This window comes from Saccopteryx leptura, chromosome X (genome assembly GCF_036850995.1).
Source record: "Saccopteryx leptura isolate mSacLep1 chromosome X, mSacLep1_pri_phased_curated, whole genome shotgun sequence".
In the NCBI taxonomy this organism is placed as follows: domain Eukaryota; kingdom Metazoa; phylum Chordata; class Mammalia; order Chiroptera; family Emballonuridae; genus Saccopteryx; species Saccopteryx leptura.
Genome location: NC_089516.1, coordinates 114,176,542 through 114,188,644, shown reverse-complemented (window position 1 = coordinate 114,188,644; position 12,103 = coordinate 114,176,542). Strand labels below are relative to the sequence as shown.

Below are 12,103 nucleotides of genomic sequence, written 5' to 3'. Positions count from 1 at the left end.
TATGCAAACTAATGAACTTTTTAAGAGCCTTATAATTTCAGTAAGTGTGTGTGTGAGAGAAAAGAATGAAAATATCTCTCAGAATATAGAACACTTAAGTAGTAGAGCTGAACTGCAAGGAGGCAAATTCAGGAGGGTTTAAGTTTGAATGAGGGTATGTAGGACCTCAAGTGAGAAGTTTTTTGTTTTTATTTATTGGGTATCACAGGTTTCCTTGTGCTTTTTTTTTCAAAAATTTTGTCCCTGGCCAATTTGCTCAGTGGTAGAGCATCGGCCTGGCATGTGGATATCCCAGGAACAATTCCTGGTCAGGGAACACAGGAGAAGTGACCATCTGCTTCTCTATCCCTCCCTCTTCTCTCTCTCTCTTTCTCCCATTCCCACAGCCATGGCTCAGTTTGTTCCACTGAGGATGCTTCTGTGGCTTCTGCCTCAGGTGCTAAATAGCTTGGTTGCCGAGCAATAGAGCAATGCCCCAGATGGGCAGAACATCCCCCCTTTGGACACTTGTGGGTGGATCCTGGTTGAGCTGCATGTGTGAGTATGTCTCTCTGTCTCCCTTCCTCTCACTTAATTGAAAAAAAAATTACTAGACACTAGTGGCTGATGAACTCGAAAGTATAGGTAGTGTGCTATATAAGATGCAAATTTTTCATTAACACCGCAAGAGTTTCTGGCCCAGTGAGTGGAGTTTGATAGAAATCATTGTTACAAGTATGAAGAAGAAAATAAAATTACCAGAAACATCCTGACTCATACACTGCAAATAGGAAATAAATAACTCTTCTTGTCTCTATATTCATTCATTTATTACAAATTGTTGAGCCAGATCATAGTTTAGATGTTTAGCATGCAACAGTGAATAACCAGAGCTTGGTTAATCTTCTCATGCTGCCCACAGTTTAGTGGGGAAACCAGGAATTAAAGACATTCACAAGAACTGTAATTGATAAAAATATCACAAAAGAGAATTATGGTATTTTCTAAGCATGTATAATAAGTCCTACTCTAGAATGTAGTGGTCAGGGTAGAGGATCAATAAGGGCAACGTTGTTGAAGAGTATTTAAGGTATGACATAAAAGTTGATAGCAATTTGTATGATACCTTTTTTTCCCATTCCTAATTTTGCCTGGGGTAGGTACTTGACTTTTACTTTCTCTTCTCCACTCTAAACGGTCCACTGTCCTTGGATTTCAACTCACAATCTTATGCTATTAGTTTTACTACTTAGCAGCCAAGTCAGCTCCTGTGTACTGGCCTGGAAAGCCAGACACCACTTTGGAACAAAGTTATATGCCGGGTTGAGTTTTGTCAGAAAAGGCAAATACCTTGTGTTTAAAGTTCAAAAAACATTTGTATTATAAATCTTGGCTCAGTGAGTGTCCAAAGTTTATTTATTCACAGATTAATGTGAACTCTGTATCAGCATAGGTCCAGCTCAAGGTCAAAAGATGAAAACTTTAAATGAGTATGTGTGCTTGTGCACACTCATACTCTAGGTCCTTTTCTTATTCCTAACTAAATTGTAATACTCACTCCCCTGTCCAGGATTGAACATGCACACTCTGGTCTCTCTGTCTTTTTCCTCCCCTACTTCTTTTCCCCTTCCTTGTTATTTCATTGCATATCATTTGTTGGTAGAGCACAGAGAGAATTCCTAGCAGCTGCAGCTGATGCAATGCTGTGAGAATACTGCAGCTCCTAGAGCCTCCTGGGCATACCCAGGAAGGAAGCTCATCCGCTATAAGGAAGTGACTTAGCGCCAACCAGGCAGCTCCCTGATCTTTTTAGCCATTGGCTATGAAGGACATGCTGTAACGCCCTATAGGCTGAAGCTATCTATATAAGCTTGCTTACTTCCTTAATAAAGTGGATCTGCATCACTGAACCTGGTCCCCGGAGTTGGGCCTTTGCGTCTCCGTCGTCCTCACCCGCAGCAGGACTTTGTCCACAACTGGCGCCCAACGTCAGGGAGGGACCTAACCTGCATCCAAGGGACGGGTGAGTGACCCTCTGCAATGGGGAAAATCTCCCCAACTCTCGAGCCCCGCAGGCTCAAGCCCTGCACGCCCTATTGCAGAGTAGGCGAGTTGAAGTTTGTGAAAAGGATCCTTGTATTTACTGGGAGATCCTCTCTGGTTTCAATCCCTGGATTAGGGATGCGCCTCTCTAGGACCCGGATACTTGGGCCTGAGCTCTCCCATGCGTCCATTCTACCAAGGAATGGGCGGCAAACATTCTCTCTCAGCCTCACTCTTGCCTTATTGGCAATATGCTCCTGCCTGACCAGTGCTCCTGCCGGTGCCAAAAATATTACAGGCTACTCCTCTCTCTGGGGAGCCCCTACTTTCCCATTTGTCCCCCTTCACTGAGGAGGAAGGTTTAGCCTCCGAGTTTGACAAAAAAATCACAGTTGAGAGTGCAGAAACAAAACCAACAGAATTGCTAACTACGCCATTAGCTCCGCCACTGGAAAAAGTGGAAGTTGCTACTTCTGCATTTCCTTCTGGGGCTCAATGCCCCACTGCAGCCTCTCAGATGCCATTTTCTCCAACACGTGTTCCTGCTGCAGACCCATGGGCCAGCCTATACGCCCCCATGTATCTTTTTTCTTTCTGTCTGCCTATCTTGTCTATTTTTCTGAATCTCTCGCTCTCTCTCTTCCCCACCCCTCTCTGAAATGATGCTGGAAAGACCCAGCCACAGCATAGCGGCAGGGACCGCACCCTCTTCTAATGCAAGGGAGAGGTTATGCTTGTGTTTTTCAGCCAGTTTGGATCCCAGGAACCCCCCAACCTGCTTGACAGGGTTTCTTGGGCACCCACTAAGTGGTTCAGTCTTCACCCATCCAAAGCCACAGCCCTGGCCTTATCCGCACCGACTATGTCTGAGCAGAGGAGGTCCTCAGCACTCCAGAAGAAGACATAGCGGCAGGCTTGCATGCCCTATCACCTGGGGGCATGTGGAGGCTTTGGTGGGGCAGGCCCATAGAATTGCCCCTGACAGGCCCCCAGGCCCTGGTGCTCTGTTCTTGCTTATGTGTGCTATAATAACCACTGACTCCCAAATGCAGGTGGTGGCAGCCCGGGGCTTGAGCCCGGCAGCAAGAGCTGGTATTTTCTGTTCATCTTTGGAGGATGAGGAGAATTGGGCCGGAGTTGCGATTTGCAGACTCCAGAAGATAAATGGTGGCAGCTGCAGCAGGAGGTTGAACAGAAGCCAGGCTTACATTGCCAAGTGGCTGCTGGAATGGCAGGGAGTGACTGCTAAGCCTCTGGTGGGTTTGCTGACATTTTGGGACATAGGGGTGAATGCCATCATGCTCTCCAGAGTAGAGATGGAAATGCTGACTGCCATTGCCACATGCTCCTCTCTGGGACAGTGTAAGACCTGCTAGGATGGCAGAAATGAGGGAGGTGGCTGATGCCTCATGTGCATGGACTGATTTCCTGGACTATGACCCGAGTGAGCACTGGCTTCTTTGTTGGGTGGACTTATAGATTTTGGACAATGTGAAATACTTTGATGGGGGTGGGGGATGGCTTTGCTGGAGGCCCTTCCCCTGCCCTGGGAAGCTTTTTCCATGGCTAGAAAGAAGGCTGAGGACATTTTGTGCTTTTGGCATAGTGCTCAGAGACTGGTGAAATGTACCTTTGTAATTGTTGAAATTGTATGATTTGTCATATTGTTGTAATTTGTGTAATGTGCCTTGCAGCCATACGCAATATGCAGCCCACGGCAAGCCATCCGTTCTGTGTTTGGATGCTGGGACCTTTGTGGGAAGGGGGTGTGCATGGACCTATGTCCATTTTTCACAATCAAAATGGAACTGTGTTTAACAGCACCTAGAAGTTCTCTGTAACACAATGGGAGGGAAATGACATCCCGACCCCTAGGAGGAATCCCCTGTTTAAGACCCCTGTTCTATTTCCTAACTAGTCAAACATTACAGAAGCTTGCCTCATTGTTTAATCCAGTTAATCCATTAGCATATAGTATAATAGGTATTATAGTTGTTTTAGTTCTACTAGGGTTCCATTGCATAATGTGTAGCATTCAGAAGCTACAACAACAGCAAGCTGTCATTCATCAAGGCCAATTGGCCTTAATTAAAAGAGAAGGGGGAGATGTGGGTAGAGTGCAGAGCACATTCCTAGGAGCTGCGACTGATGCAATGCTGTGAATTCTCCAGCTCCCAGAAGCCTCCTCAGCATACCCAGGAAGGAAGCTCACTCGCTATAAGGAAGTGATTTAGTGCCAACCACACAGCTCCCTCCCTGATCTTTTCAGCCATTGGCTTTGAGGAACAAGCTGTAATACCCTATAGGCTGAACCTATCTATGTAAGCTTGTTTACTTCCTGAATAAAGTGGATCTGCGTCACTGAACCTGGTCCCTGGAGTCGGGTCTTTGCATTACTGTCATCCTCACCTCTGGCAGGACTTGTCCACAATCATTTATCTAATTAAGAAACAAAATGTTTTATCTCCAGATCAAGAATTGTGTCATCAGCAAGCAGAAAAACACACACAAACAAAACATCTTTTGGTACAAGGGTCCTTCTAGGCACAGCTGCAAGATAACCATATTTATAACTGACTTATACTATATGAAAGTCTGACCTGTTGCAGACTAAAAACCAGAGCCTACTATGATTCAATTATAGTCACCCATATACTCCATAAATAATGTAACCCATCATCATAAAGTGTAAGCATTAGAGCTCTTATGACACAATAACCATAGCTTGACTAAAATTGTGATGGAAGTCTCTGTTTAACAAAGATTTCCAAGCCTTGAATGATGGCTAATTTATTTAAAGTAATATATATTAAATAACTTTCTTCAACTGCCACCTAGAAACCAAAAGCCAGGGTATGAGGATTTAGTTCTCCACATTTCTGATTTGGAGTTTCTTACGTTATCAGACCTTCTTGTTCTTCTCTCCTCCAATGCCCAATGATAAGTTCTGTGGTGACAGTGAGAAGGAAATAAATATTCAATCACAGAACAGCCTCTGCCTTGTCCTGGAGTTACTGAAGTATGTCCAGATAGGGAAAATTCCAGCTGAGATAACCCAGGTGTCCCTGAGAGCAAACGGGCCTCTGTTTGCTCTCAATAACTTGATATAGCTCTTTCTTATCCTGCTTGTGTTCTAGTTTAGCTTGAACTTGGAGCTTCTATTAATTCTAGTTCTGTAATCACAACACAGCTGTCACCATTTTCAGAAATGAAACCTACACTATTCTCTCTGCTATTGCTTCTCAATTTGTTTCATTCTATCTTCTTTATCCACTATTACTTTCTTTAGGTGTTACTTATTTTCTTCACCAGCTTCTAGCTCTTTTACTATTCTACAGATTCAGTTTTTCCATTGAGGATTGGTATTTCTTTAAAGGGTAAGGCAGCCTATCATAGGCATTGAGAGCAGTACTTGTCACACTTTAATGTGCATAAGTATCACCTGGGGATCTTCTTAATATGCAGATTTTAATACATCAGGTCTGGAAGGCCTGGAAGTCTGCATATCTAATATCCTCCCAGATAATGCTGACAAACCTGGCCCACAGGAAGCTTAATATCTAACACACAGGATTTTATTTAAAATAAACCAAATAAGAAAAAGTCCCTGCTAAGAAAATAAAAAGAATCAGCAGATTTTGAGTCCTTACTTTGGGAAATGCTATGAGATTTCCACATATGATCTAACTTTAAACTCACAAGAACATTATTAAGAAGCTTCTATTAGCCTCATTTTGAAAATAAAGATATAAGGTTTATATAGTACAGATACCTTGCTCAAGGCTTCAAAGTTACAAATATTCAGATACAATATTCAGATTCTTAAACATTATATAATACTAAACCTACATTACTAAGAAATCACACGAAAGAAAGAAGTACCAAGGTAAAACTAGTCATTTTGATTGAAGATATAGCCAAATAATTGAACATACTCTAAATGGGTTAAATAGTTACTTGATTTACAAGTTTACAGACACTTGATTATTAAATAATTGCTTAGACAAGAGTGAAGATGCCTCTCAATAATTAAGACTCTATGATATTGCATTAGGTAATGGTGACATTTCAATGACAAATATTTATCATTCTTCTGGATTGAGAATGGGTGCAAGAATCCAAGTGGAATTCAAATAATCAGCTTTATCTGTGGCAAATATAGATTTGAAAGCAGAATTTGGTTCTAAAGCTAAAATAAGGCTTCCTACTGCCTCAACACTCCCAATTTTAAAGATAATGGGCCCCCATAAAGGGCAGGCATGATATATCAATCCAGGTGAAAAAAAAGGGAGGGATCAAAATAGTGATTAGTAGCCAATAAAACTGTCTGCATATCCCAATAATACTGCAAACACATATGGAGTTCACTTTTACTGGGCAAAAGTGTTCCAAGATAAAAAAGAGAAAAGAGATATGAGCTTGCCTGTCAATAGTTATACCTTTTTCTCTAGTTAAAACATAATACTTGGAAAGGATTTGGTAGAGTTTACAAGATAAAGTGTAAATATTCTTTCCACAATAACTTTACATGTCCCCAATCCCCTTCCCTCCCCAAAGAGAAGCAAAACTCACTTATATAAAATTCCAGGCAAGAATCATGGTACATGTGAAAAAGTATCCCCTCCCATGGTAATAATGAAATGTACTTTCTGATGTAGCAGCATAGAGTAGAGGATAAACTTATGAGTTCTACTTAAGTTGAAAACACTTGAACTTTTGTTGGATTACTTGGCAACATTGAGAAAATCACTTAGTCACAATATCTTTTTATATGAATTTATCCACATACAAAATGATAATATCAGGAAAGAATTTAGGGTAGATAGTGTCAACAGCAGCATAGAATTCGAATCTCCTTGAATTCTCTAATAAAAGAATATAGAACAATTAGATATCAAAATTAAAACTCCTGCACAACATTTATAACAAAAGCAGGTAATGATATACTCTTACAACACTCAAATACCAGCAGATGAGCAGGACCAATATCAACATGAAAAAAGCAATGTAATAACGGGATTTTTAGAATAAAGTAGAAGAAGCAACAAGATATCTAATGGACAGAGAAGAGCACCAACATAGCCGAAAAGTGTTCACTGGAAATACAGCAGACTCAATTGAGAATAGCAACTGAAACTGGTTGGTGACTAGAAGATAATAGATAAAAATAAAATGTAGAATAGTTTAAGTAAAAATCCTGTTGCCCTGAATTGGAAGTATACATATAAATTTATGAGGTCTTATATTTATGTTTCTTTCTTTCTTTCTTTCTTTCTTCTTTCTTTCTTTCTTTCTTTCTTTCTTTCTTTCTTTCTTTCTTTCTTTCTTTCTTTCTGTCTCTCTGTCTATATCTTCACTGGCTCAATACCTAATAAAAGCTTAAAAGTATTGGCCAGCCTTGGTTGGTCGGCTCAGTGATAGAGCATCAGCCTAGAGTGTGGAAGTCCCAGGTTTGATTCCCGGCCAGGGCACACAGGAAAAGCACCCATCTGCTTCTCCACCCTTCCCTCTCTCCTTTCTCTCTATCTCTCTCTTCCCTTCCCATAGCTGAGGCTCCATTGAAGCAAAGTTATCCTGGAAGCTGAGGATGGCTCCATGGCCTCCACCTCAGGTACTAGAATGGTTCTGGTTGCAATGAAGCAATGCCCCAGATGGGCACACCCCCTAGTGGTCTTCTTAGGTGGATCCTTGTCAGGCACATGTGGGAGTCTGTCTTTCTTCTTCCCTGCTTCTCACTTCAGAAAAAATACAAAAAAATATTGGTTAAATACTTAGCAATAAGTTATCTAAAATGATGATTGTGGAATTGAAATACTCTATTCCATCAAAAGACACTAAGGTGTTATGAAGAAATGGCTGGTTCTAGGTCAGCCACATCTTATACAAAATACTGAGATGTTATCAAAAACTATTAGGATCATATTAAAAGAACTTATGGGCCAATTTTTAAAAAAAAACTTACTGACCAAATGTGGAAATTTTCGTTCAAAAAGACTACAAGAGAGAAGTAATGTCAGCAAAATGGCACTAAATCAAGAAAAAAAATTGAAACAATTTGAAAGCTTTATGCATTTTTACTACCCTTTGACACAATTTCTCCTCTGCATGTGCAACCTTGAAGATAGAAATTTGTATTCCTAGTGTAGGATCTTGATCCTTGGATCCAAAGGGAACAGAATGGAACTTATTCACAAATTATTGTATATCTTTGTTCTAACCTGTCTGTGAATACCTGAAGGAAAAATACAAGGCAATTATCTGTTTTACCTAACTCAGAAGTCAGGTTCAGCAAGTGGTAGACTTTGTTCAAAAGTACAGCAAGATGAAATAACAAGGTACAAATGCCTAGGGACAAAACATACGGTCGTCCAAATAAGGCCTGGGGGGAGGGGAAACTGTACAGTTTCTTTGAGAAATAAGTACATTAAAAAAAACTTTATATACAGGGAAATTTAGAAAGTAACATAACATGCATGTTCAGTAAAGCCCTGAGAACACTGAGCTTTCAACTAAAGACTGATCTCTAAAGTCAGTTGAAGGCTGGATAAATGTGGAAGAAGTGCCCCTTAATGGAGCAATTTTCAAAGACTATAAAAATGTTTTGTGGCTATTTTTTTTGGTTGTTTGTAGTTTTGCTTTTGGAGAGGATGGTTGGTCTGTTTTTTCCTTCTTTATATTTTTTGTTACTGGCATTCAAAGAAATATCTATCGAAATATTAAGTAAACATATAATAAAGAAGAGAGAAATTAGTGACCACACACAACAATTAATACAGTAGTTACAAAAATAATTCGAGAAAAATCACTAAGCAAAAGAACTGTTGCTTTCAACAATAATCAAACTTTGGAAGAGAATCTGATTTCAAGAGGTACCACATTATAATGTTCAAATTTCCCATTTGGAACAACAAAAATAAACATTGAAAGGCATACAATGAAATAAAAAAGTATGGCCCATTCAAAGAAACAAAATAAAGTGACAGATCCAATATTTGTAAAAGTCCAGATTGTATAGTTAATTAAAATAATTTAAAACAACTATCTTAACTATCCTCAAAGAGCTAAATAAAACCAGGACAAAAAAATAAAGGAAGCTTGACCAGGTTGTGGTGCAGTGTATAGAACATTGGCCTGAGACACTGAAGACCCAGGTTCAAAACCTCAAGGTCACCAGCTTGAATGGGTTTACCAGCTTGATCACAGGCTTGCTGGCTTGAACATGGGTTAATAGACATGACCTCATGGTCACTGGCTTGAGCCCAAGGTTGCTGACTTGAGCAAGGTGTCACTGGCTAAGCTGGGGCCCTCAGATCAAGGCACATATAAGAAAGCAATCAATGAACAACTAAGATGCCACAACTATGAGTTAATGTTTCTCATCTCTCTACCTTCCTGTTTGTTTGTCTGTCTGTCTTGCTCTCCTCTCTTTCTTGTGTGCATATTAAAAAACATACAGTTGTCGTTCACCATATTGCGGTTCACTTTTCGTGGTTTCACTGTATCTCGGATTTTAAAATTGTATCTACCTAATTTTGTATCGCTGAGTTTTTGTTATATCATGGAATTTTGCAGTATATAGGTATTTTATATATTTATTATTTTAATTATTTTTGCAGTAAAATAAGCATTTTATAGCCTAAAAATGGAAAACAATATAAAAATATTAATTAAAACATATTAAAAGAATATAACTGTATATTCATTGTGAGTACCCACATAGAATTTTATATGCTGTTAAAATTACATAGGTTTAAGAGTGTAGAAAGTATTTAAGAGCATAGGAAGTGTTTATAAGAATGTGAGAAAGGTTAATAACAGTGTGAGAAAGGTTTATCAGAGTGTGGGGAGGGATTATAAAGCCTTAAAAATATATAAATAATAAAAAAAAATATAATGTTGCTACTTCACAGATTTTCTTCTATTGTGGGGGGGTTTTGGAACCTAGTCCTTGTGATAATGAAGGACCACTGTAAATTAAAAAAGAAGAAAGAAAGAAAGAAGAAAGAAAGAAAGAAAGAAAGAAAGAAAGAAAGAAAGAAAGAAAGAAAGAAAGAAAGAAAGAAAGAAAGAAAGAAAGAAAGAAAGAAAGAAAAAAGGAAGGAAGGAAGGAAGGAAGGAAGGAAGGAAGGAAGGAAGGAAGGAAGGAAGGAGGGAGGGAGGGAGGGAGGGAGGGAAAGAAAAACTATGTAAAGGAAAAATGGAGAAGGAAGGACACACAGATTGAAAGTAAAGGGATAGTGCCTGCCCCTCCCACTATGTATGGTATTTAGCCAGGGCACATGTGGCAGAGGTGGCTCCAGGATGTGGAAATTGCAATAGCTATGGTAGCCAGAAAGGAACCTTAGGAACTTTGGCTGTGGGGAGCCAAAGGGTAACCCTGGCAACAGCTGCCATTGTGAGGTTTGTGCTTTCCAGCTGCATAGGTGGTGGCAGCAGTGGCAACAGCGACCCAGATTGTCCCTTAGGTGTCTGCACTGGGGAGAGATGGTGGCACTTCCCAAAGTGGTGGAGATTGATGGGGATGATGGAGCACATTTAAGCAGGGTCCATTCTTTAATTTCAGAGTAGCCATCTTGTTTGTAGCAACTGTTACCCAAAGCTCAAGTCTTGTTTAATCTGCCAGAACTCTTTGGGATCCATTCTGAACCTGGCAATGAAGAAAGTGGCTAATTCAGTAATTTTCTCATGTAAATATGCCTCTACTGGATGTGAAATAATTCTACCACACAGAAAAAGCAGACCAGTAAGAGCTCTATGAATTTCAGCCTTGCTCTTTCCCTGCCCGAGTAATTTCTATAAGTGGCAAGGCACTTCAGATGCTGTCATTCTTCATCAGCACCAGCAGCACAAGTACATTATAACCCTACAGGTAAAGAAAGTAGTTTTCTTTACTATATGGGCATCAATGTTCCTGATATCATGGACTGGGTGATAATAGTCTTGTTATGGCTTTGATTTTATGATAGTCTAGAAGAATCAAAAAAATTATGATGGGCACTAGTAGTTCCTTGTCATTGTACAGTTGATAGGAACACATAAGCAAACTGAAATTTTTGCTTATCTACTTGAGCGAAATGTTCAAAGACAGCGATTAACTTGGGAAACTATTCCTGAATCTATTCATGAGAGAATTGAAACACCCATTATGACTACCAACTATCTAGTCTTTGACAACAACATTGCAAAGCTTTTTGCAGAAAATGACCATTTAGGCATCAATGTATCTATTTCCATGTGTTGAAATGGCAATCAAACATTTTTCTGGCCAGTGTGTAAAAACATTACCTTGAATTTCATAGAATAGACACCCTTCTGCCTGCCAACCTGAAACTTTTGATAGGTGGTAGCTAGTCACATGAAGATAAATAAAATAAAATACTGTTGAAAGGAAACTGCATGTCTAACACATTTAAAAATATAAGTCAACAGTAAACTACTGGAAAATATATATAAACACACACCCAAGTTGGGCATCTTTTGTTCTAAGAAAGGAAGCGCTGTAAAATAGTTCTGAAATTATGTTTGTTGTAGGTTGAGTGTACTACTGTTGAAAAATACTGGTTTATCTTTTTTTGTTTTTTTTTGTTTGTTTGTTTTTGTATGTGTATGTTTGTGTTTTTCTTAACAGACAAGCCATATGGAATGGTTTGGGACCACTGTTCCCCACCCCTTTTAAATTGGATTTATTGGGGTAACAATGGTTGATAGAATTGTGTGGGTTTCAGGTTAACAGTTCAGTGATTCATCATCTGTATATTCATTCTGTGACTAACTCCCAGAGTTAGGTTTTCTTCCATCTCTAAATATTTTTCCTTTACTACTCCCCATCCTGCTTCAGTCTGGTAGGCACAATGCTGCAGTCTATGTCTAGGAGCTTCTATTTGTTTTTCTTCTTTGTTAATTTGTTGCTTTCAGTATTATATCCCATATATGATTGAAATCATACAGTTATTGACTTTTTATGCCTGACTTATTTTGCTTGGTGTGATGTTCTTGGAATTCATCCGTGTTGTAGTAGATGGCAGTATTTCATCATTTCTTATGGCTGAGCAGTGTTCATTTGTATACATGTACCACATCT

At 39.5% G+C, this 12,103-nt stretch overlaps 1 pseudogene; it reads left to right on the top strand.

The window, feature by feature from the left end:
* The first annotated feature begins 3,068 nt into the window (after positions 1 to 3,068).
* On the top strand, positions 3,069 to 11,263 carry LOC136386464 (E3 ubiquitin-protein ligase SIAH1-like; annotated as a pseudogene).
* The last annotated feature ends 840 nt before the right edge of the window (positions 11,264 to 12,103 follow it).